The sequence below is a fragment of the Panthera tigris genome, chromosome D4, assembly GCF_018350195.1.
Source record: "Panthera tigris isolate Pti1 chromosome D4, P.tigris_Pti1_mat1.1, whole genome shotgun sequence".
NCBI classification, from domain to species: Eukaryota; Metazoa; Chordata; class Mammalia; order Carnivora; family Felidae; genus Panthera; species Panthera tigris.
In genome coordinates, this window is record NC_056672.1 from 2,718,103 (window position 1) to 2,735,213 (window position 17,111).

Below are 17,111 nucleotides of genomic sequence, written 5' to 3' on the forward strand. Positions count from 1 at the left end.
ACGCCGGCCTCATGACCCAACATGGCAGAAAAGGTGAGTGGCACTGGATGAATCCGGAAGGTTCCCAAGGCTACGGGCCCCCTGCCGGCATCTCCACTGGGGTCCACTCCACCTGCAGGGACACCGGGCTGCACACAGTCGGAACAGGGACAGATGGGCACAAAGCCTCATCATCAAAGGGCCACGCTTCCTCCCTTAACACTCAGGACCCACCAGAGCTGAGGACCCAGCCTTTCAAGCCCGTCCTGGCTGTTCAGTCAAGTCTCTTGTGAGGTTGCCCATGGGCCTACTCAGAAAAAACAGGACAAGAAATACCATAGAGCCCATTAGCAGGGTGGGACTTGAATTCCCATCTCTCAAGCACAAAAAAACAAGAAACCCATGCCTATCCTGTTCAGTGGCAAAGTTCCTTGAGGCCGGGGGCAGAGACAGGCCTCTCAGCCTGCAGGAAACGCAAGTGTGAGTTTGCATCTTGGGTTCTCCCAAAATGGGTGAAGTTGGCAATTTCAGGATAGTCTACTTCCTGCAATTTTCTTACCTAAAAGCAGCTCACACGTTAGCACCTAAAATCCCTTCCAGGACCTACAGTGCTCAGGTTGACAAGGCAGACGTTGTGATCCCCGGTGTAGGGGGCAAGTCTGCAGGTGGAAAGGTCCTCCAGGGTCCTGGGGAGAGACTGTCCCTTCCCTGAGCCCATGTGGTAGAGCCTGTTCTGCAAGTAGAATTTAGTCACAAGGCCTTCGAGATCTTCGTTTGTTCAAAATGAAGAGATAAAAATCAGTACATAGGCCCGTAGAAAAAGTACAAAATGTAGCTAAGAAAAAATACATTATTTTCACCATAAGCTCTGCTCTGTGTGTGTGTGTGTGCCACACTGCATGTGTCTCTAGAATATTCTGCTGTTTTGCAAACGTGTAACTGATTTTAAAGTAAGAACCTGAAGTGAAAGCTCAGCGATCAGTTATGTTCATACCTTAAAGAAACATTGAAAATAACTGAGGTTGAGGAGAAAGAGGGAAACTCAAACCTTGGCCCCAATGGGCAATTAGGGAAGACACGTTTTTGACGGAATCTCGGGGTATTTGGACAAAGCAAGCTTAGCACGATGGAACCCCGTGCCCCCCACCAGTGGCCCTGGATGTTCCATAAAACCTCAGGCGCCTGGAGGGCCGCTGGCCAGAGGGCTGAGCCTGCTTACGGCCTGTGCGGCAGGGACCCGGGCTCTGTTCCCACCGGCCCCGTGCTCTGGCATGCCCTCCCCAGAGAGGCCTGGCCGAGCTCTGCGCCTGCTCCTGTTCTCCCTCCTCTGCGCAGACGCAGGGAGACAAGTTCAAAGGCCTCCAGAGAACGAACAGCCAAGGTAGATTCCAGCCTGAGCCTGCCTGCACCCCAGGCCCACGCGCAGCCAGAGAGCGGGGGTTGGGGGGACGCACCTCACCCGGGGGGGAAGCACAGAGCCCTCCTTCGCGGGTGCGCCGGGCGGTGCGTGGTGGCCAGCCTCCAGACCAGCACACGGGCTGAAATCGTGTGGTATTTGTCTTCACCGTAATACTCTCCAGCTCCATCCATGTTGTCGCAAATGACAAGATCCCATCCTCTCTATGACTGAATATATATTATTACATATATACTACATCTTCTTTATCCACTTACCTATTCGTGGACACTTGGGTTCCTTCCATATCTTCGCTGTTGTAAATAATGCTGCTATAAACATAGAGGTGTGTATGTCTTTTCAAATTAGTGTTTTCATCTTCTTTAGGCAAATACCCAGTAATGGAATGACTGGATCATAGGCTGGTTCTATTTTTAACCTTTGGAGGAGCCTCCACACTATTCTCCAGAGTGGCTGCCCCAGTGTGCATTCCCACCGACAGTGCAAGAGGGTTCTTTTAAAATACCTTTAATAGGAAGGTAGCTGTCTGTGCGGTTTCTTTTCAAGAAGAAAAGGTTTTCTTTTTAAAAGCTGAGGGAAACCGTATTGGTCCCCAATCCTGGCTGATTGTTAAAATCACCCGGAGAGATATTTCTAGAGTGTTTAAGAGCTTTTAAAAACACAGATCGCAGATCGGAGCATCTGTGTTTGAGAGCCCTTGACCCTGGCAGCTGGCCGAGATGCCGTCCATCAGCCTGTTCTGTGATTCTTTGCTGTTCCCTCTGTTTTTCCCAACTCAGAATGAGCCCCTAACGGCAGCAAATCATCAGACAGGCCTTTTCCATCTGTAAAAGGAAAATTATTTAAAACAAATCCTTCTTGCTATCACTGACTCTGTATTTATAACTTGTTTCCATTGAAAAAAAAATGTTTTGTTCTGTACGGTTGCAAGTATTGGTCTTTAAATAACTCAGTCTTAATGTTGTTAAAACGATTTCTTAATGACGAAAAAGAGTTATTAGTGAGAGGCTTGAACAGCCAAAAAGAAAGTAATTTGCATTTGTATTAATATCAAGTAGGATTTTAAATTCTCTTTCACGTTAAATACAGCTCATTTTTATTGACTGTGGTTGAAACTCAGGCCAGCCTCTGTGCTGGGTGGGAAGCGCTTACTCGGGCTGATCACCGCGAGCTCGATCCCGCCAGGGCGCCTGACTCGCCTGGGAAGTGGCCTCCTCACACTGCACTCTCGGGGCCACTGCTCGCTCCCTGCGGTGACACCCGTGGGGGGCCAGGAACGGCCTGTTAGTATTCCCTCCTCTAACTTGTGCGCACTCTGACGCGGAAGCAAGAAGACAGAGCGGGACTGTGAAGCCTGTGAAGAGGGAGCGTGTCCGCGCTCCGTGGGAGCCTCTGGGGAGAACACGCACCCGGGGAGGTGAGCTCCCACGGAAGGTAGCAGGCCGTCCACCGCACGGCGTGCACACACAAGCCCAGAGCCCAGGAAATGCCCACAGGCTGGCGACCCCGCGACGTTAATACAGCCTGACCCGCGCTCCGAATGTCCCCGAGCAACTCCCTGCTGGGCGCCCTCCCCCCACGTACCCGCCGTGCCGACTTCTATCCCACACCTGGTTTCCAAGTGCCCTGTGTGCGCCTCTGTGTCTGCGCACTCTCGTTTGGTGCCACAGCAGGGATGTTTTGCACCAGCAGCCACCGCTCGCTCGCGTGGCCATTCTTCCCTGGGCTGGCGGGTTCCTCTGGCGGGCACGGTTCCCGGGGCGCCCGGCAGGCCTGCGTCTGGCTTTACCGGGGGGTGTTGACCAACAGTTTTCCCAAGTAGTTGTGTCTGTGTATCTTCTTCCAGGAGCGTGTGTGTGTCTATCAGGAGGCACATTGTCCTTTATTGCTCATTATTGTTCCTCCTTATTGATTCAGAGGCGTTCTTTACATGTTGTGGATATGAGCCTTGTGTCACATATTTGTGTGAATAGCAAATTGCCTTTTTATAACCTTCATGTTGTCTTTTGATGGAACGAGCTTGCACTTGTGGTCCGTTTTCAGTTACCCCTGCCTTTCCCCGTCTTTCCGCCCCCCGCCCCGGGGTCTATCAACTCTATCAGCCTTTTCAGAGAAGCTGCTGGTGGCTCTGTGGGTTTTCTGTGTCACGCGTTTGCTTCTGTTTCACTGGCCCTCATCATGATTCCTTTCCGTCAACTTTCTTCCACTCAAAGTTGTTATTCTCTTCTAACTTTTTGAGAGGCACACACGAGTAATCAACTTCAATCTTCTTTCTGAGTAAATAGTTTCGAGGCTAGAGTGTTAGCGATCCACGGACCGAGGGGGACCGTGTGCGAGCTGCCCCCTCCAGGCGTCCTCGGCCTCCACACCGCCCCAGATCCTGCCCTTCGGGGGCTGCAGCGGCCAAGAGCATGAATTCCTTTCTCAGGATTTCCGCACAGTGACGCCTGTGGATCCCCAAACCAGCACGTCACTGCTCGGGAGAAAACTGAAGCTCCTCATGAAACAGAACGGCTCCTCCGGGAAGAAGCCGGGGCTGAGAAGGTGGGCCTGGGATCCCAAGTCACTCTGAGCGTCATCAGCTCCTTGGCCGGTAGCAGCCACTGAGTGCCGGTTGCCGGAGACGTCCCCGCGTCTGCCCCCATTCCGATAGAACTTGAGCACAAAACATGTTGATAATAGAAGATGGTGAGTTTATACCACCCCCCGAGTTGAAAGCAGGGTCTGGAAGAGATATCTGTGCAGGCACGTGCACAGCAATATTACTCGCTGTGGTCACGCGGTGGAAGCTACACGGGTGCCATCGGATGGATAAATAGGTAAATGAAACACGGTGTGCTCACACAGTGGGGTATCAGTTGGCCGTAAAAGGAAGGAGGTCCCGACACCTGCTGCGTCAAGGACATCACGTCAACTGAGATGAGCCAGACATAAAAGGACAAATGTTGTGTGAGGTCCCCCGAAGGGTCACGCCCATGGAGACAGAAAGGAGGATGGTGGTGTGGGGGCTGGGGGCGGGGAATAGGGCTGGTGTAGTGCAGACAGAGCTTCCCTTTGGGGAGATAAGAGAGTCCTCTGGATGGACGGTGGTGATGGTTGCGTAACAGTGTGAAATGTGCTTCGTGCCAGTGAACTGTGCACTTAAAACCCACTCAGAGCACAGGCTTCATGGTGTCTGTGTTTTACCGCAAAAGTTTTTTTTTTAAAATATAATTTATTGTCAAACTGGCCAACATATAGCGTATACAGTGTGCTCTTGGCTTCGGGAGTAGATTCCCATGATTCATCACTTACATACAACACCCAGTGCCCATCCCAACAAGTGCCCTCCTCAATGCCCATCACCCACTTTCCCCTCCCCCCCCCCACTTTGTTCTCTGTGTTTAAGAGTCTCTTATGGTCTGCCTCCCTCTCTGTTTGCAACTGTTTTCCCCTTCCCCTTCCCCCTCCCCTTCCCCTTCCCCATGGTCTTCTGTTAAGTTTCTCAAGTTCCACATATGAGTGAAAATATAGGATATCTGTCTTTCTGTGACTGACTTATTTCACTTAGCATAATACTCTCGGGTTCCATCCACGTTGTTGCAAATGGCAGGGTTTCATTCAGCATACAGATCTGTAACATCTTTGGTTAGGTTTAATAGTAGGTATTTTATGGTTCTTGGTGCAATTGTAAATGGGATCAATTTCTTGATTTCTCTTTCTGTTGCTTCATTATCGGTGTATAGAAATGCAACCAATTTCTGTACATTGACTATATCCTGCGACTTTGCTGAATTCATTGATCAGTTCTAGCAGCTTTTTGGTGGAGTCTTTCGGGTTTTCCATGTAGAGTATCATGTCGCCTGCGAAAAGTGAAAGTTTGACTTCTTCTCTGCTAATTTGGATGAACATCCTCATGAACACGGAATAAAAATTCTCAACAAGATACTAGCAAATCGAATTCAACAGCATGTAAAAAGAATTATTCACCGTGATCAAGTGGGATTCATTCCTGGGCTGCAGGGCTGGTTCAATATTCGCAAATCAATCAATGTGATACATCACATTAATAAAAGAAAGGATAAGAACCATATGATCCTGTCAATAGATGCACAAAAAGCATCTGACAAGATACAGCAACTTTTCTTAACAAAAGCCCTCAAGAAAGTCAGGATAGAAGGAACATACTTAAACATCATAAAGCCATATATGAAAAGCCCACAGCTAATATCATCCTCAATGGGGAAAAATGGAGAGCTTTCCCCCTGAGATCAGGAACACGACAGGGATGTCCACTCTCATCGCTGTTGTTTAACATAGGGTTGGAAGTCCTAGCCTTAGCAATCAGACAACAAAATGAAATAAAACACCCATAAAAGTGTTTTAACATTTTTAAAGATGTGGGAAAGGCCAACTGGGATTTCCTGCCTTCAGCCTTGTGTGGATGCTCGTTGTTGTATAAGCAAAGGGCCTGGGGCTGCTGGCAGCAGGGATGGACCCTGATGGTGGGGCTGCTGGGCAGGACTGGGACTGAGAGCTGGCTTTGGGCTGGTTCTGCCCGAGCCCTCCCGGTCACTGCCAACGCTGCTGCTGGTGGCAGTGGCACCAAATGGCATCGACATCCCCGGCCACCTGAAGAAGGTTGAAGCTCAGGGGTGGGGGTGGGGGTCACAGAGTTCCCCCACGGCCAAGATCCACAATTTGAAAACTGTGGGGTGGGGGGTGGGCAGGCCGTCTCTGGAGGCCGTTGGTCTTTCAGAAGCGGGTGCTAGAACTAGCTTTGATTCCACACCTTCTCCCCTCCAGCCCCAGTCTCTGTTCTCCAGCCCCTGAGGACCCTGCGTGGTCCCCACACCCAAAGCCAACAGGTTTCCTGGAGCCTGTCTGGATCTCCGGGAAATTCGCCGGCCAGCCCAGGTTTGAGACGTGTGACATTCTACCCACGGCAAACCTGTGGCAGCTGTGTGGCCCGTGCCACTGGCCAGGGACGCTGGGCATGAGGGACTGGGGTCCACCCAAGGCCTGGGTGAGGGGGAGGGAGGCCCCGTCGGGGTGCTGACCTCTGTCAGCCTGCAAACTGTTGGACATGTGGCTCTGAGCAGACGGTGCCCAGGCAGAGGGAAATCACATTTTGGAACAGCCCAGCTGGCACCACGTAGGAGGGGGCAAGGCTGACCTTCACTCCCTCAGCCACCGCAGCCCAAGCCCTGCTCCAGCCACCTGTCACCTCCCCTGGGTGGGGCATCCTGTAAGGAGGCCCACGCTGACTCTAAGTTAAACCTCTTCTCTCCAGAGATTCCCAAACGTCTGCCTTCAGGGAGACCGAAGCCCAAGATGGAAAACTGGCTGATGGCATCCGTAGGGGAGGCAGCCAGGGGATGGTTCCGAAGGTGTCTCGGGGGGTCAGGCCCCGGGACGCCAGAGCCGGGCATCCGACCGCCTCAGTGGGAAGAGAAACGTGTCTTCTCGGTGTTTCGAATCAAGCACGTTTTTGAACAGTGTCTTTTCCCTTAATCTCTCTTTTTCACACACACCACATACATACACAACATACACACTCCCCATATACACACCACGCACACATGCACACATACATGGAAGATTTAGAATTTCCATGACTAGTACAAGGGAAGTCCCAATGGAAAGGTACAAATTCCCAACAAATTCTTACCAAATATGCCCTGGCACCCCCACACCAAATGAAAATGTACTCTGCCATGTTTCTTTGTATGAATCAGATGATGATGATGGTGATGATGGTCATGGTGATGGTGGTGATGGTGATGGTGGTGATGGTGATGATGGTGATGGTGATGGTGGTGATGATGGTGATGGTGGTGATGATGGTGATGGTGATGATGGTGATGATGGTGATGGTGGTGATGATGGTGATGGTGATGATGGTGATGGTGATGATGGTGATGGTGATGATGGCGATGGTGATGATGGTGACGATGGTGATGGTGATGGTGATGATGTTGATGATGGTGATGGTGACGATGGTGATGGTGATGATGTTGATGATGGTGATGGTGATGATGGTGATGGTGGTCATGGTGATGATGGTGATGGTGATGGTGATGATGATGATGGTGATGATGTTGATGATGGTGATGGTGATGATGTTGACGATGGTGAAGGTGATGATGGTGATGGTGATGGTGATGGTGACGATGGTGATGATGGCGATGGTGATGTGTTGGTGATGGTGATGGTGGTGATGATGATGATGGTGATGATGATGATGATGATGGTGATGGTGATGGTGATGATGATGATGGTGATGATGTTGATGATGGTGATGGTGATGATGGTGATGATGATGGTGATGGTGGTCGTGGTGATGGTGGTGATGATGGTAATGATGATGATGGTGAGGAGGATGATGATGATGTATAAGAAACAAACTCTGATACCGGTGTTTCACACAAGACAAAATAGTTTCAAGACTCCAGAGATTCCATTAAATTCAGTTGCTTCATGAAAGAGTTCTCCTATTGGTTTCATGGTTGATGGTTGTTTCAGACACTGAGTCTCCATGTGCTCTAAGGACAGCGCATGTGAGGCACCGGGCAGAGCCCTCTTCAGCCGGACATGGACAAAGCCCCCAGGTCCACACACCTGCTTTGAATAACAAAGGTCGAGGCACTGAATTCCCCAAAGTGACCCTGGGCTGGTGGCCTCACATCACCCAGGCCCACCTGGATGTACCAATCGGAACTGATGTTGTAACAGCAACCCCAGGAGATTTGAGGGACCACACATGTGATCGGGATTCAGTGGCCCAGGGGAGGACCTGGGAAGCTCCCAGAAGTGATGAGCACACCAGCAGCAGGAAGAGGATGTGGGATGCAGACAGGCAAATCCCTGGGCTCCAAAACTGCACGGCCCTCCCGTGACCCCAGGTCCCGTCCACCCCCGTCCCAGCCTAGGAGTTTGCTCGGTGCTGTAACAAGGCACCCAAGCCGGGTGGAGAGGCTTCCACAACACACATCCCTCGTCCCCCACTGCCCTGGAGACGGGAGGTCCCAGGTCAAGGTGTGGGCAGAGTTGGCTCCTTCTGAGGCTGGGAGGGAGGCTCTGGTCCGGGCCTCCCCCAAGCTTGCAGCTGGCTGTCTTCACGCTCACACTGCACCCTCGCTGTGTGTGTCTGTGTCTACATTTCCCTTTCCTGTAAGGACACCAGTCATACTGGATTAGGACCCACCCTGATGAACTCCTTTTAACTCGATTGCTTTTGTTAAGACCCTCACTCCAAATAATGGCTCCTTCTCAAGGACTGGAGGTTAGGGCTGGGGGACAGACACAATCTAGCCCGTGACACCCGGACAGGAGGGTCCGACAGCCCCCAGACGTTGCACAGCATAGGCACTGAACACCTCTGGGGAAGCTGCCCATATGCCCCCAGAAGCTCCTCGGGACCCTGACCAGACCCCCACTTTCTCCAGACAGAACAAATGAACCACAAGCCTCACCTGGGTGTGAGGCTGTAAATGACTTTTCTTATGGTGAACTTCAGGCCATAAGACTTGATCTTTGAATTTTACCTGTGGTGTCACAGGCTGGAAAGTTCACAGGCAAGAGCCCTGTAGGTTCTTAGCACTTGAGACAGTAAAGGCCCAGTTTTCATCTTGAGAGACTTGGGGGCTCCCTGATGGGGCCTCCTTTGTTCCTCCTTTCTTCTGTCTCAGGAAGGAGACCTGACCACCTTTGACCCGGGAACATTTGGAAACAAACTAAAACCTCAATCTTCTGACCAACTGTCTCCCTAAGTGCAATCTACTAAACATAATAAAATAGCGGATTTCAGTCTTGCACCTAAGATCATCAACGGAGCCGAGAGACTGACCAGATCTGGCTCACTGGAAGGACTGAAAACTAACATTTTGTTTCAAGGAAATGAACATATTTTTTGTTAAGTATCCCGGATTCCTCAAGTCCAGATAATCTCCCAAAGGAAGATGTATAACAAGAGACATTTCTCTTTTCATTTTTCGCTCTGCTGCAGGAGAGGACCTCCCAGTCTCCTGGAACATCCTGTGGCTTGACTGTTCCCTCTCCAATTCTTTCTTCCATGTGGATTAGTCTCATGCTGTTAATGTGCCCTAATTTCAGGCCCTTTTCCCTCCGCTCCTGATTTTTACGTATTCTGACAACTCACTGGTTTTTAGGATTCAGAGCAGGAGGGTTTTTTTTTTTTCTTTCTCTTTCTGCCGTCTGTGTGTCCACCTTCCAGGTCCACACACACAGACACCGTGGCATAGTGACGAGGGTTCAGACGTGAGGGGCGTGCAGTCGGGCTGGAGGCGCCCCGTGGCAGGCGCTGCGGGCCGTGGGGGTGGCCGTGGGTCTGTGCTGGCTGCGGTGCCCTGGCTGCAGGTGGCGAGGTCACTCATCGGCGTCACGGCCGATGGAAGGGGACACTCCCTCCACGGAATCCCGCCATGGCCTCCCATTGTACAGCATCTCCCGCCAGGAGGCACGCCCCTGTCCACTTTCCCCCACACGTTTCACTCCTGCCTGTTTTCCTGTCCCCGAATGTCGGCTGAGGATGGCTTTCTCCCTCCTCGGGAGCACCAGCATAACCCGGGCCCTCTGCAGCTGGACATTGCCCATTAATCACCAACAAAAGGCCAGGCTGTGCTCCCCACGTGTGTTTTCCTCACTGGTCTGTTTGCTGGGCCCCAGGAGTTAACGTGCGCGCCGGCTCAGCCCCGGGGGGTGCTGCTGGCCCCCCGCTGCCCGCTCAGTGCCGTGGCCTCCCTGCACGTGGAGCAGGAGAGGAGCTGGCGTCACCGCACGTGTGGCCATCGGATGGGGAACAACGTGGGAGTGACTCAGGCCGGGGCGCCGACGCTGCGGTGCGCCCTCGCCAGGGTCCAGACACGGTGGGTCTGCGATGGACCAGCTTCCGCTTCTGTAAGCGTCCTGGGACTGACGCGCCCACGGGCCTGGCCGATTACTGTCCGTGTGGCCACGCGCATCTGCTGTGTGGTTGTGCCGCGTGGAAAGCCAGTCGTAGCCAGAAGCCACGTGACTTACTCCCCACAGAAAATCAGCTCTCCAGAAGACCGGGACAGACTGGCCAGATCCTAGGGGTATGTCTCCTGTGTCCATACCTGGAGACAACAGCTAACAGGCTGACAGCGGGTACCTGGCGGGGGCACCGGCCTCCCTTTGGCTCCGAAAGCAAGAACTCCAAGAGCCCGCCAGGCTCCGGCCCGCTCTGCCGCTGACCAGCCACCACCTCAGGCCCAGAGTGTCAGGCGACCTGGGAACCCTGCCCCGCGTCCACGGTCCGATGAGATGGTCGGGCGGCAGGGTGTCTCCGGGGGCATCACGGCCGCGTCATGCCCCGTGGAGCAGCAGGCTTGCGGCTCTGACCCTCCCCAGGCGACGCGTTTCCCGCCCTTCTGACAACCCACCGCCAGGTCCCCTTGCAGACTCCTGCTGCAGCTGGTGGGCTATTTGGGGGGCACTCCACATATTTCTGAGTGTGAGAGCCCCAAGTATTTGATTTTACGAAGAGCATTCTACGAGGTCATCTCATTTGTGGGGGAGCTCAGACCCCAAGGGTCCACGGTTCTTTCCCCAAAGACACAGAGCCAAGAACACCACGTGGGCTCCAGGTCAGGCCCCTGGACCCCAGGCCCAGCAGCCCCGTGCTCCCCCACAGAGAGGGAGGCTTCCCTGCTGGTCAACCGCTCCAGGAGCACCCTGCCTTCAAACAGTGCAGAAAACCACGTCCAGAGCTCCGTCAGCCTAGGTTTTTATTTTTATTCCAGGTTTAAGCCAGTTCGTGTCAAGGTCAAGAGCACCTTGGTTAAAAAATCCCTTCAAACACTTAAGATAAATAAAGCCACGTTCCCTTTGGCAAAGCACGTTTGGCGACGTTCTCTGTGGGACTTGACTGGACGGTTGAGACACGCATTCCAGGGGGGAGGGGGCATTCCCCCTCTGGAGCAATCCTGGAGGACAGCAAAAGGCGGTGGCTTCGGGGACGTGGGGCAGGGATTCATTCTGAGACTGGAAATACCCCCTAGTCCTTCCTCTGTCTGCGCCCGACTGCACAAGCTCGTTCTTCTGTTGGGAGGAGGTGGGCCAGCCAGTTGGCTCAAACCCTAGCTCGCGTGTTCCCTGTGAAGGCAAGATTGTGGTTTAGCGAATCCCACCACCCGCTGTGGGAACAACGCCCGTCATGGCACTCGGACTCCGCCACATGCACTCCCCGGTCCCTCTGCACCAGACAGCTCGGCTCTCCACCTGCTGGGGGAGGGGCACAGCGTCAGTGACGCGGAGGACTTGCTTATCAGCAGACACTCAGCAGCAGAGTCAACCCTGTCTGTGCCCAGGTGTCCCTCGGGCCCTACAGGGCCCCTGTGCCCCACACTACGGCCTCCAAGCTAGAGCATTATTCTTGGAGACACCTGACGGCAGTTCCAAGCTTCCCCAGAGCCTTCCCTCACCCCGGACATCAGAGCCCTGCTGTGGGCAGTGCACACGTGAGCCAGAGAAAGTGGCCGCCCCACAGCCCCGGAGGGAACAGCCTCTGCTGGGTCTGTCTCCTGTCGGGTGGGGGCACGGGGACAAGATTTTCAGAGGAGCATTTCCTCCCAGCACCGACGTGATGTGCAGAGGTGAAGCCGTGCCATCTGTGGACCCCTGGAATAGTGAGTCACACGAGCTCATTCTCAGAAAGCAATGTCAGGTGGGCCTGCAATAAAAATATAAACTGCTGATTCTAAGCATGGCTGAATCGGGTGTATGTTTGGGGAGGAAAAGAGCACGTAGACGGTGATCCTGGAGTGTGTAAGAGACAGGTGTGTGCAGAGGGAGGCGCAGAGGACAGGAGTGTGCATAGGTGTGTGTAGAGGGGCGTGTGGAGGGGCGTGCGTGTGTGGAGGGTGGCGGCGGGCTGCGGGATGGGCTGGTGGGGACGAGCCGGAGCACGTCGTGTGTGGCGTCTGATGTGAGACAGGGCACAGAGTGACGGCGCTCTCTGGTTCTCCCGAAACTAGCACGGTCCTTTCATGTCTCCATAAACACGGAAACCCTCACATAAAAACTTTCCCTAATTAATTACGGGGAGCCTCTGGCAGGCGGGGGGGGGGGGTTGTGCCGCGGCGACAGTGGGAACACCTTCTCCCCCCACCGCTGCGCGAACCCGCCCATGCCCTGGTGTCAGCCCGAGGCTTCCAGCTCTCCCGGCTCCCGGTTGGCCCCTAGGGAAGGGTTGTCGCGAGTAGGCCTCCTCTGAAGGGGTTAAAATGTTGGAAGGGATGGCAGTGGACAGGGAGAGAGAAAGAGCAGCGGCCCCTGTAAGAAGCACAGAACTTTCTGGCAGAAAGTTCGGTTGAAAGCTAAGTGGCCCCGTTGGGGAAGACGATGTGTGTGTGGAATGGGCAGCCGTAGGGGAGAGCCGGGACGTGGGCGAGCGGGGGAGTTCTGAGACAGCACGGTGACCTGCAGCCCTGCGGTGTGTCGTGTGCTGTCCCCTGCCCGTGACTGTGGGTGGACCTGGGGCCTGCTTCTCACCAGGAGCCCCCAGCGCAGGCAGTGGGCCAACCTTGACCTGAAGAGGCGACAGCGGGCCTCCGGGGCTGCATCCTAGACACTCGTGCTGTCCTCGATGAAGGACTGCCGAAGGTTGGGTCCACGTGGCAGGGACACACGGAAGGCACCAGCCGTGAGGAGCCACATTCTGCCAACAGCCATGTGAGCCTGGCAGGGGACCCTAAGCTTCAGAGGAAAGCATGGCCTGATGGGGACCTCGGTTGCAGCCCTGGGAGACCCTAACCTTGGAGCCAAGTTGAGCCGAGACAGGACTCCTGATTCACAGATGCTGTGAGATCATAAAAGGGTGGGGGTTTTTTGTTTGTTTTAAAACAGCTTTCTTTAATATATTTCACATACATACAATTCACCCATTATAAGTCAATGCATCTTAGTATATTCCCAGGGTTATGCAGTCACCAACACTAGCTAACTCCAGAACATTCTGATCCGTCCTAAAAGAACCCCCATAGCCATTAGCCATCACTCCATATTCTCCCCCATTCCTGCCCAGCCCTAAGTAACCATTAATACAGTTTCTATCTCTGTATATTTGTGTATTCTAGACATTGTACATAAATGGAATCATACAATATGAGGTCTTCAGTGACTGGATATGTTCACGTACCCTGTGTCATTTCAATGTCATCTTTATGGCTGACTAATATAACACTGTATGGATATACCATATATCCATTCATAAGTTGGCGGGGATCTGGGTTGTTTTTCCTTTTTGGCTGTTGTGAATAACACTGCTGTCAACGTTTGTGTGCACGTGTGTGCACAGAGGTATGTTTCTATCCTTTTGGGTACAGACATAGGGATGGACTTTCCGGGTGATGTGGTCCTTCCATGTTTAACCATTTGAAGAACTGCCAGACTGTTTTCAGAGGGGCTGCACTCGTTACGTTTCCAACAGCGGAGTGTGAGGGTTCTAGTGTCTCTATTTACTGTGTAACACGCTCACACTTGTTACATTGTCGTTTTGATTATAGCCCTTCTGGTGGAGTGAGCTGTGTTTTCATTTGCATTTCCCTAGGGAGTGATGATGTCTTTTCATGTACAGAGTAGACATTTGTGTATCTCCTTTGGAGAAATACCTGTTCACGTCCTTTGCCCATTTTTTAAATAGTGTTGTGCTTTTAATAATTGAGTTGTAAGAGTTCTTTGTATGTTCTAGATACAAGTCCCCTGTCAGAGATGTGATTTTCGGATACCTCTCCCAATCTGTGGGTTGTCTTACCACCTCTTTGATGTATGTTTGGTGGCACAAATCTTTTAATTTTAATGATGTCTAATTTATCTATATTTATCTTTTGTCACTGTACCTTTGATGTGACTATCTAAGAAACCATTGCCTAGGTTAACATCATGAAAATTTAGTCCTGTATTTTCTTCTAACTTTTATAGACTTAGCTGTTACATTTAGGTTGATGATTCATCTTGAGTTCATTGTATGGTGTGAGGTATGGGACCAACTTTATTCTTCAGCATATAGATATTCAGTTGTCCCAACGCCATTTGTTGAAGACTCTTCTCCGCACCCCCCACCTTGAATTGTCTTGGCACCTTGTCAAAAAGCAATTGCTTATAAATGTAAATAGTTAGTTCTTATTTCTTGATTTAGTCTACTGCTCTATATGTCTATCTTTACACCTTAATTACTATAGCTTTAAGTTTTGAAATTGGGCTGTATGAGTCCTTCACCTTTATTCTTCCTTTTTAAGATTGTTTTGGCTATTCTGCATCTCTTGCATTTCTATATGAATTATAAAATCATCTTCTCAATCTCTGCTAAAAAAAAAGCCAGCTGGGATTTTGATAAGGATCACATTGAATTTGTAGATGATTTGGGGGGAGTCTGGCACTCTTAACAATATTTGCTCCTGTAAACCATGATATGGAATGCCTTTCCATTTATTTAGATCTACTTTAATGACTTTCAACGTTTTATAGTTTTTAGTGTAAAAGTTTTGCACTTACTTTGTTCCTAGGTATCTCGTTCTTTTTGATATCATTGAGAATTGAATTGTTTCCTTTCATTTCTTTTTCAAAATGTCCATTGCCAGTATGTAGAAATACAATTTCCTTTATATATTGATCTTATTTTCTGAGGTCTTGCTGAACTCCTTTACTAATTCCAGTAGTAGATTTTATGGTAGATTCTTTAAGATTTTGTATATACAATGTCATGCCATCTGTGAAAATTACTTTTACCTCTTCTCCAATCTGGATGTATTCTTTTCTTTTTCTTTTATTTTCTTATTTTTTATTGTCTTGGTTAAGACTTCCAGTGCAAGGTTGAATACCAGTAACAAGAACAACAGCAACAATAACAAAACAAAAACAAAAACAAACAACAAACAACAACAAGTAGCAAGAACAGATATCCCCCTCTTGTTCCTGATTTTAGAAGGAGAGTCTTTAAGTTTTCAGCATTAAGATTATGTTGGTTGCAAGTTTTTCCCAAATGCCCTTTATCAGATTTAGGAAGTTCCCTTCCACTTCTCGTTTGTTGAGTGGGTTTATTATGAAAGAGTGTTGGATTTTTCTCAAGTGATTTTTCTGCAAGTATTGATAGGATCTTTTTCTTTTTTCTTTTTTCTTTTTTTTTTTTTTTTGCCTTCATTCTGTTATATATTGCCTCACACTAATTAATTTTGGATGATTAAATCAACTGTGCATTAGTGAGATAAATCCTATTTGGTCGTGGCGTATATACTGTTCATATGTTGCTAGATGCTGTTTGTATTTTGCTGAGCACCTCTTACATCTATATTTATGTGGGGTAGTGGTCTGTAGTTTCCTGTGGTGTCTTTGTCTGGTTTGGGTAGCAGGAGAATACTAACCTCTTGGAGAGTTTGGAAGTGTTCCCTCAGCTTCCATTTGTTGGATAAATTTGTGGAGGATTAATATTAATTCTTCATTAAATATTTGGTAGAATCCACCAGTGAACCCATCTCAGCATGGGTTTTCATTGTTGGTAGTGTTTCAAATTACTAATCTGATCTCTTTACCTGTTAGGTCTGTGTAGATATTCTATTTCTACTCGAGCTCATTATAATGACTTGTATTTATCTAGGAATTTTTCCATCTCATGTAAGTTAACTAATTTGCTGGCACTGAATTCATAAGCCCTTAAAAATGCTCTTTATTTCTGTAAATTCATCTCTTCTCTCTTTTTTCTGGATCAGTGTAGGTAAAGTTTGTCAATTTTTTTTATCTTCTCAGAAACCAGCTTCAGTTCTATTGATTTGTTTCTATTTTACTTTTCTGTAGCTCATTTCTTCTGCTCTAATTGTTATTATTTCTTTTCCTTTTGTTCTCTTTAGGTTTAATTTGCTCCCCCAGTGTCTGAAGGGGCGAGGTTAGGTTATTCATTAGAGATTGTTATTCTCTCATTAATATAGACGTTTGTAGCCATAAATTCTCTGCTAAGCCTCACTTTACCTGCCTCCCCTAGATTGTAGCCTGTGACGCCTTTGTGTCCGGTCACCTCAAAGACTTGCCTAATTTCCCTTGTGATTTTCTTCTTTGAATTATTGGTTCTCTAGGAATGTGTTGTGTATTCTCCCAGATTTATGAATTACCCAAATGTCCAGCGAACAATTTTCCATTTCATTTCACTGCAGGCATCGTGGCCAGAAAATACACAAAAATATCAATCCTTCTACATTTTTTGAGGTTCGCTTTGTCACCCAGCAGGTGATCTCCACTGGAGAACATTCACGTGTGCCTGAGAAGGATGTGTGGTCTTTGGAAGCCTGTTAGGTCCAGTTGGTGAACAATGGGGGTCAGGTGTTCCTTTCCCGGTTCATCTTCAGCTGTGGTTCTACCCATCGTTGAAAGCGACTGTCACAGCCCCAGTTCTCATGGCCCAGCCGCGTGTCTGTGTCTCTCCCTTCAGTTTGGTCAGGTTTTGCTCCATGTGTTTGGATCTCTGTGGTTGGGCGCACGTATGTGTGGTTATAACTTCCTGACAGATCGACACTTTTATCATTAGATGACATCCCACTTTATCTTAACAGGTTTTTTCTCCAGTTTATTTTGGGGATATTAGTTGACGTAGCTGTTCTGCCGTGGTTACTGTTTTAAGGTATATCTTTTCCATTCTTTTGCTTTCAGTCTATTTGAACTTTTGAATCATCTAAAGTGTGAATCCTGCAGATGGCATGTAGTTTTA

The 17,111-nt window shown here is 49.9% G+C and overlaps 1 protein-coding gene across 1 annotated transcript in view; it reads left to right on the plus strand.

The window, feature by feature from the left end:
* The window catches only part of S1PR3 (sphingosine-1-phosphate receptor 3), a 256,049-nt gene that overhangs the window by 198,407 nt on the left and 40,531 nt on the right, over positions 1-17,111 (plus strand). The gene's annotated exons all lie outside the window — the stretch shown is intronic.